At 48.8% G+C, this 24,560-nt stretch overlaps 1 long non-coding RNA gene, 1 other non-coding gene and 2 pseudogenes across 3 annotated transcripts in view; 1 reads left to right on the forward strand and 3 right to left on the reverse strand.

Annotated features, from left to right (window-relative positions):
- LOC141581980 (uncharacterized) overlaps positions 1–24,560 on the reverse strand; it is a 1,111,619-nt gene that overhangs the window by 849,057 nt on the left and 238,002 nt on the right. The gene's annotated exons all lie outside the window — the stretch shown is intronic.
- On the forward strand, positions 2,862–4,669 carry LOC141582067 (Krueppel-like factor 4 pseudogene; annotated as a pseudogene).
- On the reverse strand, positions 9,032–10,649 carry LOC141582068 (telomeric repeat-binding factor 1 pseudogene; annotated as a pseudogene).
- LOC141582088 (U6 spliceosomal RNA) lies at positions 15,050–15,157 on the reverse strand. The gene has a single exon (XR_012514919.1). It is a non-coding gene; the product is annotated as a U6 spliceosomal RNA (small nuclear RNA).

The raw sequence follows: 24,560 nt of genomic DNA on the forward strand, positions 1-24,560 counted from the left end.
GGGAAAATGTTCAACAATATCTGATACCTCTAAAACCAACAATGTGACTCTTAACATATATACCCCAATCTAGCAATGTTCTATTTCTTCATCTGTGGTGAATTTTACTTAGTATAAATTTATTACCTGTACTTTTTTTTTTTTTTTTTTTTTTAGGTTCTCCCTCTGCCATCCAGGCCTGCGTGCACTGGCAGGATCACTGCTCACTGTAATCTCAGCCTCCCAGGCTCTGACTGATCCTCCCATCTCAGCCTCCCAGGTAGCTAGGGACACACCACCACAGACAGCTAATTTTTGTATTTTCAGTAGAGATGGGGTTTTGCCATGTTGCCCAGGCTGGTCTGGAACTCCTGGGCTCCAGTGGTCTGCCCACCTTGGCCTTCCAAAGCGCTGGGATTACACGTGTGATCCACTGCCCCCCGACCACCTGCACATTTCAAATTGTCAACTTCTTCCACAGACTTCTGTAACTTTTCAAAGACTTCTTTGACACAAAGTTCTCAGAAATCTTAAAGCTAGCATTTTAGAATAGAAAACCGAGCTGCTGGTTCACAGGTGAAATTTTACCAATAAAATTTAACAACAAAAGAAAGCTACTAACGCGTATCAGCTCAGAACAAAGCTTTGAAACGACCAGCAGATCACTTTAACGTCCTCGAGCACTGGGAGTCATTCCTTCGGGCGAACAACACTGTACCCCAAAGAAATGATAGCACTTCAAGAAAAGACTTCCTGTGGAAAGCAGCTTTACCAGAAAAAAAAAAAAAAGGAAAGCGAGGACACCGCTCCAAAAGTCTTGCTGCGCTTCGGTGAAAGGACGCCCGGTGAGATCATCTGAGAAGCCCCAAAGACCCGCTCCCGCCAGCGGGATTCTTCCCGGCGCCCCGAGAGGAGGGCTGCGGCGGCCGCGGGGAGAGGAACCCGGCGCAGGGACTCCAGCCCGGCGGCCGCCCCGGCCGGCTCGCCCAGCAAACGCTGCGGAGGCCCCTGCGCGCGTCAACCCAGCTGCGCGCCGGGGTACCGAACTCCCCGCCCGCGGCCTGGCGCGGCGCCCTCACCTCACAAGCGCTGGTGGACTTCCCGGCAAACCTCCACTTCCCACAGGCATGGCGGCCGCCACGCCCCGCGCCTCCGCCCTCCGCAGCCCGCCCGCCTGTCCTGCGTTTCCAGAAGCGCCGCGCTCACTGAGCGGCTCCCAGCGGCGGCGCCACCCTCCCCTCCCCAGCCCTCCCCTCACCTCGCCTCCCCAGCCCTCCCCTCTCCTCCCCAGCCCTCCCCTCTCCTCCCCAGCCCTCCCCAGCCCTCCCCTCCCCTCCCCAGCCCTCCCCTCCCCTCCCCTCCCCTCCCCTCCCAAGCCCTCCCCAGCCCTCCCCTCCCCTCCCCTCCCCAGCTCTCCTCTCCCCTCCCCTCCCCAGCCTTCCCCTCCCCAGCCTTCCCCTCCCCTCCTCAGCCTTCCCCTCCCCTCCCCAGCCCTCTCCTCCCCTCCCTTCCCCTCCCCTCCCCTCCCCAGCGCTCCCCTCCCCTCCCAGGCCCTCCGCTCCCCTCCCTTCCCCTCCCCTCCCCTCCCCAGCCTTCCCCTCCCCTCTCCTCCCCAGCCCTCCCCTCCCCTCCCCAGCCCTCCCGAGCCCTCCCCTGCCCTTCCCCGCCACAGCCCCTTCCCCGCCACCGCCCCCACCGCGCTCCTCCCCTCCCCTCCCTGCCCCGCCCCTCCCCTGCCCTTCCCCTCCCCAGCCCCTCCCCCACCACCGCCCCACCCCGCCCCTCCCCTCCCCTCCCCAGCCCCGCCCCGCCCTTCCCCGCCCCTCCCCTCCGGCACCCCCGCTGTCTCAGCCGCCGCCCACCGCCCCCCTGCGGCCGCTTGGTCCTCTGCTCCGGCCCCGCCTCCGAGAGCCCCAGGCGCAGGCGCAGCGGGGCCTTAAAGGGGCCGGCCACCTCCACGGCACAGCCGGGTTAGGGCAGAGTGGGCGACAGCTGGAGCCGAGTCCCAGGAACAGCTGCGCTCCCAGAACGGGAGAGATCCACTCAAAGGTTGTGGGTTCCAATAGAGCAGAAGATGAAGAACAGAGGAATTAAAAGTGAGAATCCCTCCTCAGAGGGTGCCTGGGCCGTGTTCCTTGGCAGTTCGGGGGTATTTGCAGTATTGATCTGAAATGCTGCAGCTCCACGGGACGGGACGTGCTTTCGGATGCCGTCCTTGTCTTCTGCCTTAGACGCGCCCTCGGGGGCAGCCTCGGTTTCCGGCCCCGTCCATTGGCCACCTGCCCTGTCATTGCTTTGAGGGAAGAGGAAACAATTTTCAACATTGAAACTTGCCAGGGTGTCTAAGAACCTGTCTGTAGATGAGCTGCCTAAAGATCACCGGGGAAGACTTTTTTAAGGCAGATTTTCTGTTGCAAGAATTTATAATTCTCTAAATCTACGTTAAGGCCCGGAAAGAATCAAGAAAGCCTAAGGAATCTGCACATATTAAGAGTTTTTCCAAGTTTCCCAGAGAGAAGGAGGGGGCGCGTGGGGAGCAGAGGCCGTGGCAGGCAGCGGAGGCACCAGGAGCCGCCGAGTGACCTCGCCGCCCCTCCGGTCCCCTCCCCACCCACAGGCCCATGACCCGCGCCTGTGGCCTCTGCGCACCCAGACTCCGTGCATCCAGACTCCAGCTCCCCAGACTCCGTGCCCTGCAGCACCCACCAGTTCTCCGCCGTGGCAGCCTCACCGAGTAGCACCTCCTGCCCACTGCCCTGGCCACAGCCCCTGCGCCCACGGCAGCAACCCAGGTGACCATGATAGTGGTGGAGGACGCTGGTGAGTGGAAGAGAGGGCAGCCCGGCCACCGGGCCTACTTTCTTGCCTTGCTGATTGTCTATTTTTATAAGATTGTCTACTTTTCTAAGAACTTTGTAAACAAAGAAACTTTTTAAAAAGGATGACTCTAATTTATATTTAATCTAAAGAAGAAGGACGTCAGGCAACTTGGGGGTTTGGGTTTTGGCTTCGTTTCTAAGTCTTCTCTTCGTTGACTTTGGGGCTCAGGTGCCCCAGATGCTTCGGGCTCCCGAGGACCTTCTGGGCCCTCACATTCATGAGGCAGCCACCTGGCGAGTCTGACAGGGCTGTCAGCGAGGCGCTGCTCCCACCTTTCTCCACGTTGGCGTCTGGCCGGGCGGGAAGGGAGAGGACACTGTGTTAAGCAGGTGCTCCAAATAACCCGATTAGCCGCTGGCAGGAGGAGCTCTCCCACATGAAGGACTTCCCCCAATGCTTCCTGGCCACGCCAGGACCTAGTGGTGCCGACCGTGGCCACAGACCTGCCGGAGCCACTGCAGCTTGCGGCGGTAGCAACCTGGCCCCCTGCCCCGGAGAGAGACCGAGGAGCTCGGCGACCTCCTGGACCTGGGCCTTGTCCTCTCCGATTCGCTGTCCATCAGCAGTCGGTGGCCGCCACTGTGCCCTTGTCCGCATCCGCGTCTTCCTCGTCGTTCCCGTCGAGCAGCGGCCCTGCCAGCGCACCCTCCACCTGCAGCTTCGGCTGTCCGATGCCGGCGGGGCGACCCAGGCGTGGGGACCCCACGGGCGGAGGCCTCCTCTGTGGCAGAAAGTCCGCTCCCCCTCCGACGGCTTCCTTCGACCTGGAGGACATCCACAACATGAGCCCCTCTGGCGGCTCTGCGGCGGACCTGCTGCAGCCGCAGTTGGAGCCGGGGTCCACTCCACCGCTGCAGCTGCAGCTGCCAGCTGTTGGGGTGACTGGCAAGTTCGTGCTGAAGGCGTCACTCAGCGCCCCCGGGCAGCGAGTACACAGCCAGTTGTCATCAGCGGCAGCGAAGACGGCCCTGACAGCAGCCACCTGGTGGTGGTGGTGGCGGCCCCCACAACGGCGGCCCGCAGCGCCCGTACCCCCAGATCAAGCAGGAGGAGTCTCCTCGTGCACCCACTCAGGCGCTGGACCCCTCCCAGCCATGGCCACGGCGGGCTGCACACGACGTCCCCCTGGGCGGCAGCCCCCGACCCCTGGGACCTGAGGAACTGCTGAGCAGCAGGGACTGTCACCCTGCCCTGCCACTTCCCCGGCTTCCATCCCCACCCAGGGCCCGATTACCCATCCTTCCTGCCTGACCAGACTCAGCCGCAAGTCCGCCGCTCCATGACCAAGAGCTCAAGCCGCCGGGTTCCTGCCTGCCGAGGAGCCCAGGCCAAACAGGGGAAGACGATCGTGTCCCAGAAAAGCACGGCCACCCACACAAAGAGTTCCCATCCCAAGGCACACCTGCGAGCCCACACAGGTGAGAAACCTTACCACGGTGACTGCCATGGCTGTGGATGGAAATTCGTCTGCTCGGATGAACTGACCAGGCACTACGGTAAACACACTGGGCAACGCCCGTTCCGGTGCCAGAAACGCCACCGAGCATTTTCCAGGTCAGACCACCTCGCCTTGCACATGAAGAGGCATTTTAAATCCCAGACAGTGGATATGACCCACACTGCCAAGGGAGAATTCAGGTTTTTGTTTGTTTCTTTACCTTTTCACCTGGTCTTCCCGATGAGGGGCGGAGCCCAGCCAGAAAGCACTACATTCATGGTCAGGTTCCCAGCTGAGTTAACTTGTGAGTGGATAATCAGGAAAAACGAGGAATCCAAAAGACAAAAATCAAAGAATCGATGGCGTCTGTGACTGGATCTTCTAGCATTCCAATTCTAAATCCAACTTAAATATTCCTGGACTTACAAAATGCAAGGGGGTGATTACCCCCTTTCTCTAAGCAAAGTGTAAAAAGGAATCAAGCCCCTTCTTCCGGGCCAAGAGAATTTTGAGCGTTAGCTGTCTCTTGGTCACTGGCAACAAAGAACTCCTGATTCTATCTCAGAGTGTGGCACTTTCCTTACAACTCGCTTGGTTACAACATTAGCAGTGTGAAAACAGACTAACGCCTGCACACGTAGGTCTAAGTTAAATGAAAATTGACGGAAGAAGCAATGTCACATGAACAGTAAGCCTAAGGGGGTTGAAAGCATTATATTGCTACCGGTTATATTACTACCAGTAAAGAAGAGATTTTCAAATGAAATGTATTACCAGAGATTAAAAAAAGAGAGAGAGAGACATTTCACAATAACAAAAGCATCAATCCAACAAAAAGACATGCAATCAGAAATTCGCCCAATGGCTTAACTTCAGAGTTCACAAAAAAATGGATAAAATTACAGAGAGAAATGGAGAATTCTATGAGCATGATTAGATATGTTAAAACTTTAGCAATAAATTTAAAAACTATAGAAAATTCCAACAAAGAACTAGAAAAACAAAAGCATTAACCACACAGACTTTATGTATATAAATACATATGAACATCAGTGAAAAAATATATATTGTCTCAAGTGTGAATTATACATTTACCAAGAGAAACTATATCTCAGGCCATCAAACAATACATTTGAAAATATTGAAATCATACAAGACGTATTTTCAGACCATATGAAAACGCATTAGAAATTGGTAGCAATGAGGTGATCCTGTGGACTGAATGTTTTGGTCCTTCCCTAAGTTCATATATTGAAACCTAATCCCTAATGTGATGGTGTTTGGAGGTGGAGCCTTTAAGAGGTGATTAAGTCATGAGGGCAGATCCCTTATTAATTAGGTTACTGTTCTTATAAAAGGGACTTCATTCAGGTCCTTTGCCCCTTCCACCATGTAAGAACACTGAGAAAAGACACCATTTGTGAATCTGGAAACACCTGAATCACACACTCGTTCCGCTATTGTCTTGACCTTGGACTTCCCAGGCTCTGAAATTGTGAGAAATAGATTTCTTTTGTTTATAATCCACACAGACTATGGTATTCTGTTACAACAGCCAAAATGGACTAAGATACATGATTGTAAAAATACCAAGTATTTAGAAATTAAACATCAAAACTCTAAATAACAATTTTGTCAAAGTAGAAATCACAAGAGAAATTAGGAAATCCTCTAAACTGAAGGATATTAAAGTAAAATAAATCAGAATCTATGGGGTGCAGCTGAAATAATAGAGAAAAAATGACATTTTTAAGTACCTCTATTAGAAAAGAAGAAGATGTCAAATTAGTAACTTAGCTTCTGCCATAAGAAATGAAAAGGAACATGCAGAGGAAGGAAATAATAATGAAACTGAAGTCAATTACTTAGAAAGATAAATAAAATTAACAAATCCTAAACTTGCTTGTACGGGAAAATAATCAGTAAATTTTATAAAACCCTAACTAGATTGATCAAGACAAAAAGATACAAATTAACAATAACAGGAATAAAAGAACATCAGACCACTGTGACCTTCAGGTCAAGAAAAGGAATATTAATAATTTTATGCCAATAAGCTTGACATCCAAATGAACAATTTCCTTGAGAGAGAAAATTCATGAAAACTGATCTAAGAAGAAATAGAAAATGTGACCAGCCATATATAAATTGTAGAAATTGAATTTGTAATTGAAATCCTTCCCATAGAGAATACAGAAGGTCCAGAAGGCTTTGCTGATGAATTATATGAAACACACAGTTGAAAATAGCATCAATTTTACACACACCTTTTTAGAAATTAAAGGAGGCAACTCTTTTCAACTGGATTTATGAGGCCAACATTACTCAGATTAAAAAAAGAAAATGCAGACAACAAAATTAGAAGGAAAAAAAAACAAGAACAATTATTTCTCTTGAACAAAGACCAAAAATTCAGTGCAAGAAGTTAATAAATTCAAATACAAATTTAAAAAAAAATATGTCACTCCAGATTGGTTTATGGGGAAGTGTTTGATTCAAATAAACTGCAAATTAAATAACACAACTCAATTAATACAATAAAAAACAGGCCGGGTGCAGAGGCTCACTCCTGTAATCCCAGCATTTTGGGAGGCCAAGGTGGGTGGGTCACTTGAGGTCAGGAGTTCCAGACCAGCCTGGCCAACATGGCGAAATCCTCTCTCTACTAAAAATACAAAATTAGTCGGGCATGGTGGTGGAAGCCTGCAATCCCATGTACTCAGGAGGTTGAGGCAGGAGATCTTTTGAACCCAGGAGGCAGAGGTTGCAGTGAGCCAACATCACGTCATTGCATTCTACCTGGGCAACCAGAGCAAAGCTCTGTCTCAAAATAAAAATTAGCAAAGTAATACCATGTTCAGGCATCAATTTTTTAATAGTGTGTATAATTTCTACACTAAAGTCTACAAGCACTACCGACAGAAAGTAAAGAAGATCAAAATTAACAGAGAAATTGCGTATTCAAGAAGTGGAATATCCAGTGTTATTACTTCTCCAAGACTGAGCTATTAAATTAAGTGCATTTTCAATTAAGACACCAGTGAGCTTTAAAGGAAATGTTAAAAGAAATTGGCAAGCTGAAGCTACCATTTCTATGAAAATATAAATAAGTTCGAATAGCTGAAATAATTTTAAAAAGAAGGAATTTGGAGGATGCATATTGAGTAATTTCAAGATTTACTATAAACCTCTAGTAATAAAAAGCAGTGCGACATTGTTATAAAATAGGCTTAAATCAATGGAATAGAATAAAAAGCCCATGAATAGACCCACACAGACGCGGCCGATCCCAACCGTGACATGGGGTAGGGGCGCCCTCTTGTGTTCAGACGCCTTTCCTGCTGCCGGGAGCCCAGGGAGACCCAGGGGAGGTCTCGGCTGAGCAGGTGAGGATGGAGCTAAGGGCCACCGTTCTTAGCCCTGTGGCCACAGGGGGGCGTCGCCGCGCAGCTGTCAGATTCTTCTTTTAAAAAATTATCCATGTTTCTGATTATATATAGTATATAATAAGATAACAAATTCAGGAACCATGGGAAAGTAACGTATAAAACCTTAATAGGAAGTAAAATACAGATTACAACACACTACCATTTGATTTTTATGCAAATGCTTTATTATTCCAATATTTTTACTCACTTGCTAAATAAAGCACACAAGTCAACATGCTCAATAATTCTGTGAGTTTAAATCTTTAAAAAATGCAATGTTAGTGAAAAACCAAAACTGCTTAGTAAGGTATGTATGGCCTTGTTTATTACCTATCATAGACGTCAAGGTGCTCATAGTCAATAGCTATTTAAACTTTACAGAATATTATTTTTGGCCCGATATTGATATGTTAAATGAATGTATCAGAGAATCTTATATTTATGGCATCAGGTTATATTATGTTTATGGCATCAGGCTATACAGATCTATTCAAAACCATTTTTGTCAAAGTTTAAACACTGGAACAAAAGTCAAATTGTTTCCAAGTGAGACGCAAAATGACTCTTGCTAATAGTACAGATTTTGTTCCATGGGTAATAATAAAATTTATTTTTATTTTAGATTCAGGGAGCACATGGCAGGCTTGTTAGCTGGGTACACTGCACTGCTGAGGTGTGGGGCACAGATGATCCATTGCCCAGGTAGTGAGCAGAGCACCTGGTAGGCAGTTTTCAGCTCTCACTCCCACCCTCCCTTCCCAGTGTCTATTGTTCACTTGTGTCCTTGGGTATTACTGTGTTCAAGTTTTTTTTTCTTTACATGAAACCATTGAAAGCAAAAGAATGTCATGCTTATAGGTTACTTTGTACATTTATCATTCTATTAATACATGTCTTAAGTAATTAAGTAGCATATTAAGGCCATAAACCAAGTCATTATCTCATACCAAAGGACTATTGTTATTCAGTCATCTAGCAAATACATTTTAATGGGTTACGTTACAGGGTTGAGGTCAGCCTACAGATACAAAATAGGTTAATTAAATTTTTTTATATCAGCTTTTAATTTTTTCATTGGAACAGGATTTGTGCGTGGGAATGCTAATGTAGCAGGCTTCCACAAATTTACAGTTTATCAAAATAAAGTTCTTAAAGAATACGATAGCATATACTTTAACTCTTATAGTACAAACCCTCATATTAATTGATGGTCACAGAAAAATACTGTAACAATGTAAAGTTTTAAAATACATCAATGATGCAAGTTTCAAACAAAACGTAGCAACCAGAATACTTAATTGTCCTTTCACCAAGCTTTTACAAACACAATCAGTCTTCACTGTCTGAGCAAATCCATTTTAGTTTCTTCATTGTGCCTTTTAACATGACATTTGTCAGGTTGTTGAATTTATACTGCAACAGTACTTTAGATGTTACCCTCTCGAAATTTCCTCACTCCAGAGCTCAAATTCTTGTCTTCTTCCCAAAGGCACATCTGTCTTTTTCTAGCTCAGTGCTTTTCAGGAGTCACCAGCTGACCCTTTGAAACAGGTATCGTACTTTCACTGGCTCTTCTGCTTTCTTTTTTCTTTCTTGCACTTTGAAGAGTTCCTACTCTTCTTTCTTTCTTATTAAGGTCTTGTTGTTGGGTTCCATGTTTCAACTTAGATAAGCAAAGATTCTTGTGAGACCTTTTTCTTGTATCCAAATTAGCTTCGGTTTCCATTTCAGCATCATTACCATTGGGTTTCTCTTGAGAAGTTATTGTTCTTGCTCTTTTACTTTCTATGCTTTTGCAGCTGCCTTCATTAGAAAGGTGGATGATTTTTCACTTAGCACATAATTCACATAACTCTTCATTTACTCCATGGAATGAAATGTATCTTTCTGAGAGATTATCATAAGCAATTTCCTTTTTAAAGGCATATAAGAATTTGGATCACCAAATATTCTTATTTATTTTTTTTTTTTTGAGACGGAGTTTCGCTCTTGTTACCCAGGCTGGAGTGCAATGGCGTGATCTCGGCTCACCACAACCTCCGCCTCCTGGGTTCAGGCAATTCTCCTGCCTCAGCCTCCTGAGTAGCTGGGATTACAGGCACGCGCCACCATGCCCAGCTAATTTTTTTTTTTTTTTTTTTGTATTTTTGTATTTTTAGTAGAGACGGGGTTTCACCATGTTGACCAGGATGGTCTCGATCTCTTGACCTCGTGATCCACCCGCCTCGGCCTCCCAAAGTGCTAGGATTACAGGCGTGAGCCACCGCGCCCAGCCCACCAAATATTCTTTCAAAGACTTCTGCTTCTTTAAAGTTGCCATTTTCCATACAAACAACGATAGCCTGAATTTCGATTAAATTCTCTTATTTCTTCGTGAAATTTGTCCTGTTCCTTTTCCACTGAACCCCAGATCATCAGGGCTGTTCCAAGGGTGTCATTCGTTCATCATTTTCAAACTGTGCATCCAGGTTTTTTCCTGCTGCAATTCGTATCAAAAACTGACCTATGTGCGCAGTTCTCAATGGATAAGCGGTTGGACTGGGTGGTCCTGAAGAACAGCCTCGGTGCTGCCGTGGGCGAGAGTCCTCGGAGCGGCTGAGAAAACAGAGCATCCAGCCGGCAGCCACGGCCTTGGCCTCGGCCACAAAGCCGGGTCCTTCCCCTGGGCGCCCCCAGCCGCGCCTGGCACCGAGCGGCTCCTCTCCGTGTCGCCCCGTTTCTGCCCGGCAGCTCCCCCATCCGCACGGCCGCGGGCCGCGCTCGGATTCTGCGGAGCAGCGGAGGGAGGAGCGGGGGTGAGTCAGGCAGAGACACGGAGCCGCGCTGGGCATCGGCGGGGTGAAGCGGCCTCTGGCAGCCGGGGACCCCACCCGCGGGAGGAGCGGGAAGCTCTGGAGCCGCCCCTGAGGTTTCTGTCTCCTCATCCCCTCTCCAGCCCTCCGGGCCCACCCTCCAGAAACCCGGAAAGAAGAAACGTTTTCTTCTGCTCCTTCTTCCTTTTCAGCGCTCCTGCTTCCTGTGACAGCAGTGACACGTGCGCAACTTCTTCCCGGGAAGGGCGCCCGAGGCGTGATCACGCGCTCATTTCTGGCAGAGGAACTGGGGTATGGGGAGGGCGGAGAACATGGTGAAAAGTCCCTCTCGTGGGCAAGGCCCTCTCCGGTGACCGCCCAGTTTACCCAGGTGTGGCTGTGCAGTGGGGCCAGACCGAGGCCCTCCCAGGCATCACGGTTTATCCAGCACCCCAGGTGTCCATACCTCAGAGCCTCTGCACAGCCACTCCCCTGCCTGAAACTCATCTCCAGGGCTCCCTTCCCCGCCCCCCGCCCCACGTTCTCCTCATGCCCACCGGAGCCTGTCTCTGCACTGCCCACTTGGCATCTCCCATCCCCCTCACCCCACCCTGCTTTGTTTTTGTTCGCAACCCTTTTACTAACATTTAAGAATTCTTTACTTATTTGTTTTGAGAGACAGGGTTGTGCTGTTACCCAGGCCGGAATGCGGTGGTGCAATCTTGGCTCACCATAGCCTCAAACTCCTGGGCTCAAGTGATCCTCCCACCTCAGCCTCCAAGTAGCTGGGACTACAGGTGTGTGCCATCACACTCGGCTAGTTTTGTATTTACTTTTGGTACAAACGGAGTCTTGATATGTTTCCCAAACTGTTCTCAAACTTCTGGCCTCAAGTGGTCCTCCTGCTTCAGCCTCCCAAAGTGCTGGGATTACATACATTTGTGCCCAGCTATGAATGTGTTTATTTTAATTGCTTATACTCTTTCTGTCCTCTAGCATACATGCTTTATGAGGACAAGGACAGTGATTTTGATTGTTCACAGCTGCCTCGAACAGTGACTGTTACTTTAAATATACTTGTTGAGTGAATAAATGAATGAATGAATGCACACATAGACTCATACACCATTGCACACAGACAAAAAGATGTTGTCACACATATTGACACACATGCTTACTCAGACACTCTCGACACAATGACACATCCACACACAACTGACATTCTCATGCACATGCTCTTGAATGCTTTGAAAGGCCTGATCTATTTTTTTTTTCTTCTCTCTCTCACTTTTTTTTTTTTTTTTTGAAACATGGTCTTGCTGTGTCACTGAGGCTAAATTGCAGTGGTATGATCACAGTTCTCTGTAACCTTGAACTCCCATGCTGAAGCAATCCCCCCACTCAGCTTCCCAAGTAGCCAGAACCACAGGCACCTGCCACCAGGCTCATTAACTTTTTAGTGTATTGTAGAGATGGGGTCTCGCCATGTTGCCCAGGCTGCTTTCAAATACCTGGCCTAAAGTGGTCCTCCCAGCTCAGCCTCTAAAAGCCCTGGGATTGGATATGAGTCACCTCAGCCAGTCTTGAAGTTTAATTTTCATTCAACATGACGTTGTGAACATTTCTCATGTGATTATGTAGTATTAGCTTTAATTTTTTTCTCCAAGTTATTTTAAAAATTTCAGAGCCCAAAAGTTGGAAAGAATAAAATTGTCACCATAGATCTAATTATTTCCTTTGTGTATGTAATAAATTATATGTCCACGATTTTTGCTGAAACATTAGGCAATCACTTGCCAACAGCATGACCTTCATTTCTAAATACTTTGGTGGTCATCTCTTAAAAAATAACATGTTTCCGACAACAATATTATTATTATACTGAAGAGAGTTACTACAATTCCCTAATATTACAGAATTTCAAAGTGATGTGAAATTGCCTTAACCATTTCCCACGCATCTTTCTAGTGGAGGTGAGCAGCGCTTGGGAGCTCCAGCCCTCTCCGAGTTTCTGTTCTCCCTGCAACTTCTCTCTCCAGCCCCTTGAGACCAACATTCAGGGAAACTGAAAAGTAGGAAAATTTTCTTCTACTCTCCATTGCTCAGTTGTATTTTTTTTTAGGGTCCCATTTACTTAGTTTTCTTTTATTTGGGAAAAACACCTCCACGTCCACATAATAGTCCAAGGTGCGGAGCTATATATTGGCATTATGAAATCTGAGCACAGCTCCCCTGGGCCTTGGTCCCCTCAGCAGGGCAGAAGAGGGCTCCTGTGCTGGGATCCACGGGGGACCCAGAAGTGGCACCCCCTGAAGAAGGCATCAGGGTAGACCTGAGACCTAGAATGAGCTCACTTCCTTTCCTTGGGGTCAAGAATCAATCCTCTAAGAAGCCCGCTGTGTCAGGAACTGCAAACTGTCATCAGGTGGTCAAGAAAGGTCCACACAGCACAGAGACCCAACCACTCCACCATCCTCACTTCCATGGACAGAGCCCAGGTGAGAGCCACCCCTTCTCCTCCTCCCCTGTCTCCCACAGCCTCAGCACCATCGTCTTCCTCAAGCCCACCACGACTGAGCTTATCATGCCCTCTCCCTGTTTGTGTCAGTCACGCTGGGTCCCCCACATACTCTGCACTTGAATCCACGAGGCTCTGCACACTCCTCTTCTGTCCACATCATCCTCCCTCCCCAACTCCACAAATCTTCCCACTGCACCCCCTGGAATTCTCAGTCCATGATCAGCAAAACCTCCACATTCTCTCTCAGGATGTCCCTGCACCTCGCAGCTCCAGCAGAAACCTGGGTTTCCTGGAGGACACAGAACCTTGTGTCCTCCTTGAAAATTTGAAGTTTAAAAATATGGACTGCTTCACGAACTTGCATGTCACCCTTGTGTAGGGACCATGTCCTTGTGTGTTCCTTGAAAATTCTGGACATTAGACATTGTCAGATGGATAGATTGCAAAACCTTTCTCTCACTTTGTAGCTTGTCTGTTCACTCCGATAATAGTTTCTTTTGCTGTGCAGGAGCACTTTTATTTAATTAGATCTCATTTGCTAATTTTGGCTTTTGTTGCAATTGCTTTTGACATTTCCTTCAGGAAATTGTTGACTTTTCCTATGTCCTGAATGCTATCGCCTAGATTTTCTTCTAGAGTTTTTACAGTTTTGTGTTTTACAATTATGTCTTTAATCCATCGTAGTTAATTTTTGTCTAAGGTGTAAGGAAGGGGTCCAGGTTCAATTTTTTGCATATGGCTAGCCAGTTCTCCCAGCACCATTTATTAAATAAGAAATCTTTTCCCGGTTGCTTGTTTTGGTAAGTTTGTCAAAGATCACATAGTTGTAGATGTGTGGTCTTATTTCTGAGTTCTCTGTTCTGTTCCATTTGTCCATGTGTCTGTTTTTGTGCCAGCACCCTGCTGTTTTGGTTACTGGCCTTGTAGTACAATGTGAAGTCAAGTAGCATGATGCCTCCAGCTTTGTTCTCTTTGCTTAGGATCATCTTGGCTATACAAGCTCTCTTTTTAGTTCCGTATGAATTTTAAAGTAGTTTCTTCTAATCCTGTGAGAGATGTCAGTTTCATGAAAACAGCATTGAATCTATAAATTACTTTGGGCAGTGTGGCCATTTTCACGATATTGATTCTTCCTATCCATGAGCATGGAGTGTTTTTCCATCTGTTCGTGTCCTCTCCCATTTCCTCGAGCAGCGATTTGTCATTCTCCTTGAAGAGGTCCTTCAATTCCCTTGTTAGCTGTATTCCCAGGCATCTTATTCTGTCTGTCTGTTTGTTTGTTTTGACATGGTGTTTTGCTCTTGTTCCGCAAGCTGGAGTGCAATGGCACCATCTCAGCTCACTGCAACCTCCCAGGTTCAATCGATTAACCTGCCTCCGCCTCCTGAGTACCCAGGATTACAGGTGCATGCCACCATGCCCAGCTAATTTTTGCATTTTTAGGAGAAACTGGATTTCACCAAGTTAGCCAAGCTGGTCTCAAATGAGATCTCAGGTGATCTGCTGGCTTCAGCATCCCAAAGTGCTGGAATTACCGGCATGAGCCACCACACCCGGCCCTCTTATTCTGTTTGTAGCAATTGTGAATAGGAGTTTATTTATTATTTGACTCACCGCTTTTGTATTGTTGTTGTATATAAATGCTTGTGACTTTTGCACATTGATTTTTGTATCCTGAGACTTTACTGAAGTTGCTTATCAGCTTAAGAAGCCTTTCTGCTGAGACAATCAGGATTTCTAGATACAAAATCATGTCATTTGCAAAGACAATTTGACTTCCTCTCTTTTTATCTGAATATCCTTCCTTTCTCTGACCTGATTGCTCCTGCCAGAACTTCCAACACCATGTTGAAGAGGAGCAGTGAGAGAGGCCATCCTTGTCTTATGCTGATGTTAAAGGAAAATGCTTCCAGCTTTTGCCCATTCAGTATGATATCAGTTGTGGGTTTGTCATAGGTGGCTACTATTATTTTGAGGTATGTTCCTTCAATACCTAGTTTGTTGAGAGTTTAAAAATATGGACTGCTTCACGAACTTTCATGTCACCCTTGTGTAGGGACCATGCTGATCTTCTGTGTATCATTCCAGTTTTATTCTGCATGCTGCCAACGTGAAAAATGATCACAAGCTCTTAAAAGTGGAGATAACTGAAGAAATGTAGGTGAGAGGGAGTGTTGGATTTCATCTGCATCTGGTGAAATGGGACCGTCTCTGTCTTTTATTCTTTAATGAAGTGGTAAAATGCATTGCAGATAAGTTAAAGTATTCTTGTATTCCTGGAATACATAACCTGGGCAGGATTTTTAAATTGTTTATAGCTCATTGGTGGACACCGTCTACTGCTGTTTTTCTCAGTATCTTTATGTCTAATTGCTTAGAAGTGCCTATCCTATCATACTTTTCTCTTATCTATTCCCTAGCTGGCTTTAGAATCAGTGTTATTGGTGCCTAAACAATAATGAGTTTTCTAGCTCTCTCTATGTTTCCTTATTCTCTTGGATATTATGTATAAGTTCAGTAAACTTCATTGAAGATTTGGTAAAACTTATTTTCAAAACAGCCTGGATATGCCTGAAGGGAAAAAAAGTTTTAAAACCATTTTAACTTCTTTACTGATAGTAAGTTCTTCCCGTTGGTATAATCTTGTTCATCATTTCAAAATTATTTAAACCTCTACTATATCATTAGTGGCATATTTATCTGTCATAATGCTATTTTATTCAGAATTACCATTTCCTGTTTTGTCTCCATCCAAAGTAACAGCTGCTTTTGGCAGGCTGGGCCCTCAACGGTGGCAGCTGCCAGGTCAGCCTTGTCACCAAGGTGGTGATGCGATTGCTGTGCCCGTGCAGTGTCCATCCCAGCCACCATGGCCACTTTGTGCAGGGACTCCATGAGCAAGCCCTGTGTGGCTGAGTGGCATCACCCATCAAGCCATCTCACCAACCTGATCACAGAGAGCCCCATCCCCAAAAGACCCTCTAGTAAGCATCCACACACAACCACTATCTTCACACATTCTGTGTGTAGTAAGAGGTCTATGAGTACCTCTCTCCTCTAAATACCAATTTTTTAACTCTGTTTTCCCCAAGTTCGTGACTTGCCAGCCAAGCCCAGAGCCACTGCCCATGACTCATTCATTCATGCACTCCTGGGGCATCACTTCACATCCTTCACCTCCCATAGGCTTCTCTGTATTTTGATTCCTGGTTCCTAGCTCGACATCCATTCCCAAAGCTTTTGTGGTGTCAGCTCCCAAGCCGACTGCTCTTGTCGTCAATTCTCCTCTTTATATGTACTTATTTCCTGGAAAAATTGCACTGATTTTTTCAATGCAGCATTTGCAAGAATGTGCAGTAGGAGCAATTCTTCTTATTGTAGATAGAATTGCTTCAAAACATCAGAAATGTATATTTGAGTAAAGGACAACATGCATGGAGAAAAGAGAACAATCCTCAAGCGGGCAGCGGATTTTCACAAAGTGAACCCTCCGGCAAACAACACCCACATCCAACCACAGCAATCACAGCCCCAGGGAAACACTTTTGGGTTCTACTCAGCCATAAACCACCCTCCCCCACCCCAGAGGAGCCACTCTTGATTTCTAACACAAATTTGTTCTTCAGGTTCTGGCTGAATGGCATTACACAGTCACCATCACGCCCCTGGGGCTCATCATCTCTGTCTGTGGTCATAGGCTAGTCATTCTCAAGGCTGTCAAATGCTGCACTTTATAAATAGCTTACACTTCCTGTCGCTTCACTGTTGATAGACGATTGTGTTATATCCAGATTTTACAAATCGTGCTGCTGTGAATACTTTCATATACCTTAGCACACACATACATGCGCTTCTATTGGTTTATAACCAAGAGTGCAATTGCTGGGTCATAAGGGAGTCGATGCTTGGCTTAGTCTCTCAATGAACAAGTTTCTAGTCATAAACAAACAGTAGAGGAGGGTAAATCTCTTACTTTAGAAATTATTCAGATAATAAATGAGGAAGGAATGAGATACTGAGACTATAAAAACTGTTTTGCAACCCATAAGGAATTAACAGATTTAGCCATTGAACAGCAATGGCAATTAACAACACAATAAAGAAAATAAAAGCTAATGTTAGGTTCTTCCTCTTGATGGAAGAACGCGGTAGAGTACCATCAGACAAGAGCAAGTGAAAAGGAAATCAAGCCTGAACTAAGCTAACCTCCATAGCCAGTCACCGACTTCGAGGCAATACAAACCATAGAAATACATAGCCAACTACACCTTGGGGAGCAGTCAGCAAAACGCACACTGTGGGAAACTCTACCACAGAATACGTATTTTGAGAAAGAATCTACAGAATAAAGGAGAACAAAAGCATAGTTCTAAAGGCAAAACTAAATTATAATTGGGGATTATAAAAATATAAAATACAACAAGAAAGGATGACCCTAAAAGTCAGGATGTGTTTTCATTTGGGGGAGGAAAGAGTTTATTGCTGAGCTGGGGCAAATGATGGAGCTTTCGGTTTGCCCTGCAAACATCTATCCCTGGTGGCTAATGGGCATTTACTTGTTATTAAAGTACACAAATTTTAGACAGTTTTTTTCCCCTCTGGAGTCCTACATTTTATGACACAAAGCCTACTGAAAAAAATAATTCAGAGAGTATAGTTACTGTTTGGAACAAAGCCTCTTCCTCATCCTGCTCTCTGGACACTGAGCACCCAGAACAACCAGCAGCCCAGGGACCCCCAGCCAGGGTGACCTCACTTCTAAGTGTGCATGCAGTGCACATCACCAGAGGCCATGCACAGGTCTACTCCTTGACTCCTGGAAAAACCTGCGAGGACAGCGCTGAGGGGAAGCCTTCCCCGCGGTCTGCAGGCTCTTGGCTATCAGTGTAGATAAAATGGGTCCTCACCTCTCCGCAGGTGCCTTTATGGCCAGAGCCTCCTCTCTGCATGGGGTGGAAGCCCAGGCTCTTCTCCTGAACACGGTGACATGGATCACCCCAAAGGTGGAGATGACACCATTCCTCCCCCAGCAACCTCACGCTTCTTTTGCTTTACAGGAAAGTTGACACAGGCTGGTGTCCACTGAAGAAGTCCCAGGTGCCTAGGAAGGAGAGGGCTGTGCATGATCTGCAAAAGGAAGTGCGTGGACCACCAGGTGGTGCTGCTGCGCTGCTCCTGCTCCCAGGAGGTGGACGCCCAGGATGGGCTTTCAGGTGGGGAGGGGGATGTCATTGCTCAACCTCCAGGTTCCAAGTAGAAACCTCCCTGCCCAACCCATCTTGTTCTCCCTGAATCCTCAGCGCTAATGAGGACTGTCTCCTTCTCACCTCCCTGGACTGGGCTTTCTATCACTGGAAAGTGGATGTGATTTCTAGTTTCAGCATGTCCTGGCTTATTGTGCTGCCAGGAAAATAAAATCAAAATACATGTTGAATAAATAATAAATTACACTATTGCAGTGACAGAACGCAGAGTGGTGGCTGAGTGAGGGAAAGGGGTGAGGGTGGGAGGCAAGGACTAAATAGAAACGGGATGAAAGAAGTTTTTAGGGAAAGGAACTGTTCTCTACAGTGCCACAGTTCAGGGGTGACTGGGCGGTGGGAATTGAGGGGAGAGGAGGGTCTGAGGGGTGACAGGGCAGAGAGAAGGGCTGGGGAAGCAGGGCTTGAGGAAAAGGAGCAGGGGAAGGACACTAAAGCAGAGGAGGAGCCTAGCAGGGGGTTCTTTGCATTCAGTGTTTCTCTACTGGGTAGTGCGGTAGGTTCACCACTATAAATAATTACTGATATTCACCAAACAGCACAACTAAAACTGGTGAATTTTGTTACAAGTAAATGCCCTAATAAGAAAAAAAAAAAAAAGAGGGAGGAAGAAGGCAAAAATAAAGATCATCAAAACCATAAAATTCATTTACTTGGGGGCTTGCACTACATATTATTTTAAAGGAAATTTGACAGGCTGAAGGGAAATGATACTAGATGTTGACCCAGATACAGAGAAAGGAAGAATTAAAAACAGAAACGAGGCACATATACGTATCACATACACACTCACTCAATTTCCTGAGGACATATGGCTGCTTGTCTAAAACAGAAAGTATTACACTGTATCATTGAGTTTATAATGCATATTGATATAATACATACAAGAATAATAGCGTAATGGTAGGTTCAATAAAACTACGCTGTTACCAATGTCCTTTATTTCCTTGGACGTAGTTTAATATGACCTGAACTTCACTGTGAAAAGTCAAGGAATAGGGTTTTCACTCTTACAACAATAAAAAATTAGTGGAAAGAAATGTAGCTAAAAGCCATCAGGATAATTAAAACCATCAACTAAAAAATGTTTACTTGACAAATATGAAAGTAGCAAAGGAGGAAACGGAACAAAAATATTTGAGACAAATTGGAAACAAACAGCAAAATGGCAAACCGAAATCCAACCGTGGGAAGCAAAGAAATGACACGACCTGAGTCACATTAGCAGGACTGGCGAGCACCGTGGGGAGAAGAGACACGGGCAGGAAGTGAGGGACGGTGTTAGTGCCACAATTCAGGAGTGACAGGGTGGCAGCGACTACAGGAGAGGAAGATGTGAGGGATGAGAGGGGCAGAGAGAAGGACCGGAGAAGCAGGAGGGGAGGAGAGGGAGAGGAAAGAATTCTAAAGCAGTGCAAGAGCCCGGCCGGGGTTCTCTGCATTCGGTATTGAACACATCTTGTGGGAATGCCTAAAAACTAATGGCCTCCCCATGACTAAAAAAAAAATAAAGTTACAACGATACCAAGTGTCCAAATAAAATATGCACACTGCTTAGATGTGCCTCGTTCACGAAAGAAGGCAGCGCTGGAGCATCGGGGAAGAGCAGTGGGACTGCCCGGAGCACTCGCAATGCTCAGGTGGTGACTACAGGCTCCTGCCATGTACGGGAACGCACCCTGCTTCTTTATATTCAGGAGATGTTCTGGACGCACAGGGGGAAATGCCAGCTAGGGAATGAAGATTGTTTTACATGCAACAACCCAGAGTCACAGATCCAGTCTGGGAAAGTAAAACTTAGAAGCTTTGAGAGTTTAATTGCAATGCTGTTTTCACACAGGTCTTTTATTGATTGGAATCTTAATCATTCAGGGATTACCAATATTGTCCTACCTGCTGTGTTAATAAACTAAAAGGAAACTCGTCTCCATGTGAATCTCTATCCGGTGACTTCAGACAAAACTTCAGCAGGTTTGAAGAGAAAACCCCTCTTTACACCTTCACTCCCAGGGCGAGCTCACTCTCCGGCATCAGGTCATCCTGGTGAGTTTCTTTGTACAGGAGTCGAAGGGGAGAGCCACGGGGTGGGAGGCCCCCGTCCGGACGGGGATTCCAGGACGAGAAGGCAAGGGGAAGGGGCTGCGCGCAGCCTGGGGGTCGCTCCCTGGTTTCCACAGACAGATCCTTGCCCAGGCCTCGGGCAGACAGTGTGACAAAGAGCCTCTGTGTAGGAGGAGAGGGATCGGAACAGAGTCCCAGGGGCCGGGTGTGGCTCTCGGGGTCTGGGCTCCGAAGGCCGTGTCTGCACCGGGGAGGCGCAGCGTTGGCGATCCCCACTCCCCTGAGTCTCACTTCTCCCCACCCGTGTCTGCCCCTTCTTCCAGGACACTCTCGACGCGTCCCCAGTTCCCACTCCCATTGGGCGATCTGCGTCCCCGGTCCCGGTTCTGAAGTCCCCAGTCACCCCCGGACTCAGGTTCTCCCAGACGCCGAGGATGGGTCCGTGGCGCCCGAACCCTCCTCCTGCTGCTCTCGGGACCCGGACCGAGACACGGGCGGGTGAGTGCGGGGTCTGGAGGGAAACGGCCTCTGCGGGCAGGAGCCAGGGGCCTGCCGGCGGGGGCGCAGCACCCGGGAGCCGCGCGGGAGGAGGGTCGGGCGGGTCTCAGCCCCTCCTCGCCCCCAGGATCCCGCTCCGTGAGGTCTTTCCGCACCGCCGCGTCCCGGCCCCGCCGCGGGGAGTCCAAGTACCTCGAAATCGGCTACGTGGACGACACGCAGTGCGTGCGGATGGACAGCAGCCCCGCGAGCCCGAGGATGGAGCCGCGGGCACCGTGGGGGGAGCAGGCGGGGTCGGACATTGGGACCCGGAGGCTCGGAGGGTCAAGGCCAGGCGGGGACTTTCCGAGGGAACCTTTGGACCCTGCTTCGCTGCTTCGACCAGAGCGAGGCCCGTGAGTGACCCCGGCCGGGGCGCAAGTCACGACCCCTCCCCCTCCCCGGCGACGCCGGGTTCCCTCGAGTCTCAGGTCCGAGACCCACCCCGAGGCCGCGGGAGCCCCCAGACCTCCGACCCGGGAGAGCCCCAAGCGCCTTTACCCCGTTCATTTTCAGGGGATTCCGGGACGAGAAGGGAAGGGGAAGGGGCTGCGCGCAGCCTGGGGGTCTCTCCCTGGTTTCCACACACAGATGCCTGGCCAGGCCTCAGGCACACAGTGTGACCAAGAGGCTCCAAAGTCCTCGCGGGGTGGGTGGGGCGGGCGCGGGGCTGCCCTGGGCGGGGGGCCAGGGTCTCAGGCCGTCCGGTCGGTGACTGGCTGCCGCGTGGGGCCCCAGGGGGCCTCCTCCGCGGGTGTGACCCGCAAGCCTAGGACGCCGAGAACTTCACTGCCCCGAACGAGGAACCGCGCTCCTGGACCTCAGATCACCCAGCGCGAGTGGGAGGTGGGCCGTTCGGCGAAGAGGGCGAGACCCTACCTCGAGACTGAGCGCCTGGAGCGCCGCCACAGATAACTGGAGAACGGGGAGGAGACGCGGCGGCGCGGGGTCCCAGGGGCCCTGGGGAGCCTTCCCCACTTCCTATAGCTCTCCCGGGACGGTCTCCCGGAGGAGGGGAGGAAAATAGGATCACAGAGAACATCGCCCTCCCTTGCATGGAGCATGGCATGAGTTTTCCTGAGATTCCTTTGAGGGCTCCCTCTGCTCTCCAGGACAATTAAGGGATGGCGTCTCTCAGGAAATGGAGCGGAAGAGTGTCCCTGGAATACTGATCAGGGGCTCCCCTTGAACCCTGCATCCATCTTGAGCTTTGTGACTTTTTTCCTCAGGCCTTGTTCTCTGCCTCACACTCAGTGTGTTTGAAGGTCTGATTTCAGCTTTTGTGAGTCCCTCGACCTCCACTCAGATCAGGACCAGAAGTCGCTGTTCCTCCCTCAGAGACTAGAACTTTCCAAGGAATAAGAGATTATCCCAGGGTCCTGCGTCCAGGCTGGTGTCTGGATTCTGTGCTTTCTTCCACACCCCAGGTGTCCATCCTCAGGACGATCACAAGGACGCTGCTGGGGTGTCCCATGAGAGATGTGAAGTGCCTGACCTGGCAGCGGGATGGGCAGGACCAAACTCAGGGCACAGCTTGTGGAGATCGGGCCAGCAGGGGATGGAACCTTCCAGAAGTGGGCGGCTGTGGTAGTGCCTTCTGGAAAAAAGCAGATACACATGCCATGTGCAGCATGAGGGGCTGCCAGAGCCCCTCACCCTGAGGTGGGGTGAGGAGGGGGATGAGGGTCACATCTCTTCTCAGAGAAAGCAGAAGCCCTTCTGGAGCCTTCCAGCAGGGTCAGGGCGGAGGCCTAGGCTCAGGGACCCTCACCTTTCTCTCCTTTCCCAGGGCCATCTCCCCAGCCCACCATCCCCATTGTGGGCATTGGCACTGGCCTAGCTGTCCCAGGAACTCTGGTCCCTGGAGCTGTGGTTGCTGCTTTGATGTGGAGGAGGAGGCACTTAGGTAGGGAAGGGGTGAGGGGTGGGGTCTGGGTTTTCTTGTCCCATGGCAGTTTCAAGCCCCAGGTAGAAGTGGTCCCTGCCTGGTTACTGGGAAGCACCATCCACACATGGGCCGACCCTGCCTGGGGCCCTGTGTGCCAGCACTTGGTCTTCTGTGAAGCACATGTGACAATGAAGGACAGATTCATCACCTTGGTGATTGTGGTGTTGGGGTCCTGATTTCAGCATTCATGAGTCAGGGGAAGGTCCCTGCTAAGGACAGACCTTAGGAGGGTGGGTGGTGCAGGACACACACCTGCTTTCCTCATGTTTTCTGATCCTGCCCTAGGTTCTGAGTCATAATTCTGGAAACTTCTCTGGGGTCCAAGACTAGGAGGCTCCTCAAAGATCTCACGGCCCAGCCTCCTCTCTATACCCTCACAGGACACGTTCTTCCCACAAGTGGAAAAAGAGGGCGTGAATCTCAGGTTGTATATAAGTGGGGGGGCAGGCATGTGGAGGAGCCCACCCACACCACAAGTCCTCCTGTCCCACGGGTCCTGCAGCCTCTGGCCAGATCCTGTGCTTCTTCCACTCCAGGCACCAGCAGTGCCCAGGACTCTGACATGTCTCTCATGACTGCTAAAGGTGAGACTCTGGGGGTCTCAAGTGGGTGGGGGCGGGGCAGATGGGAAAGGACTGGGTAAGGGAGATTCTTTGATTGGGCCGTTTCGAGTGTGTGGCTGTTCAGAGTGTCATCACTTACCATGACTGACTTGAATTGCTTCATTGTTTTCTGTAGCCTGAGACAGCTGCCTTGTGTGGGACGGAGATACAGGATTTCTTCACACCCCCCCCCCCCTTTGTGACTTCAAGAGCCTCTGGCATCTCTTTCTGCAAAGGCATCTGAATGTGTCTGTGTCACTGTTAGCATGATGTCAGGAGGTGGAGAGACAGCCCACCCCGTGCCCACTGTGACCCCTGTCCCCACGCTGACCTGTGTCCCTCCCCAGTCGTCTTTCCTGTGCTAGAGACTCAGGGCTGGGCATCTCCATCTCTGTCTCAACTTCATGGTGCACTGAGCTGCAGCCTCTTACTTCCCTACTGAAAATAAGAACCTGAATATAAATTTGTTTTCTCAAATATTTGCCATGAGAGGTTAAGGAGTTAATTAAATAAATCAATTCCTAAAATTTGAGAGAGGAAATAAAGACCTGAGAATCTTCCAGAACCTACGTGTTTGCTGTGCCGAGTTTGTTGCAGGCGGGGGTGGGGAGGGCTGTGAGGAGCCGAGTGTGGATGGGGCCTGGGCCCAGTTGCGGTTCAGTCCATCATGGGCTTCATGTGGTCAGTCTTCAGCTGGGTTAGCTTCACGGCTCCACTGTCCTTGTCCCTTCAGTGGAAACTTGTCCAGTTGGAGCTGTGATCACAGAGGGTCAGACATCACCCAGGGTCTCCCCTGCACACAGGAGTCTCTGCACTTTCTGAGACAAATGTTCAGACCATTTCAGCTCCTGCCCTTCTTCCAGGGCTCCTCTTCTGCTCTGCTCTCCTGCCCTCTGCCTGCGCTGGTTCCAGTATTCTTGCTGCTGGCTCCAATACCCAACTCATGACTCTAATCAGAGTCTAATTTTGATGTAGATTTGTTTGTGAAATTGGACCCATCCTCAAGGACTGTACTTCCCTGAAGAGAGAAGGCTGATGGTGACCTGCAGTGTTGGGGGGAGGGTTGGTGTGGGAGGAGACATGGGGGAGGGGGCCATACAAACAGCCCTGCTG

The sequence above is a fragment of the Saimiri boliviensis genome, chromosome 18, assembly GCF_048565385.1.
Source record: "Saimiri boliviensis isolate mSaiBol1 chromosome 18, mSaiBol1.pri, whole genome shotgun sequence".
In the NCBI taxonomy this organism is placed as follows: domain Eukaryota; kingdom Metazoa; phylum Chordata; class Mammalia; order Primates; family Cebidae; genus Saimiri; species Saimiri boliviensis.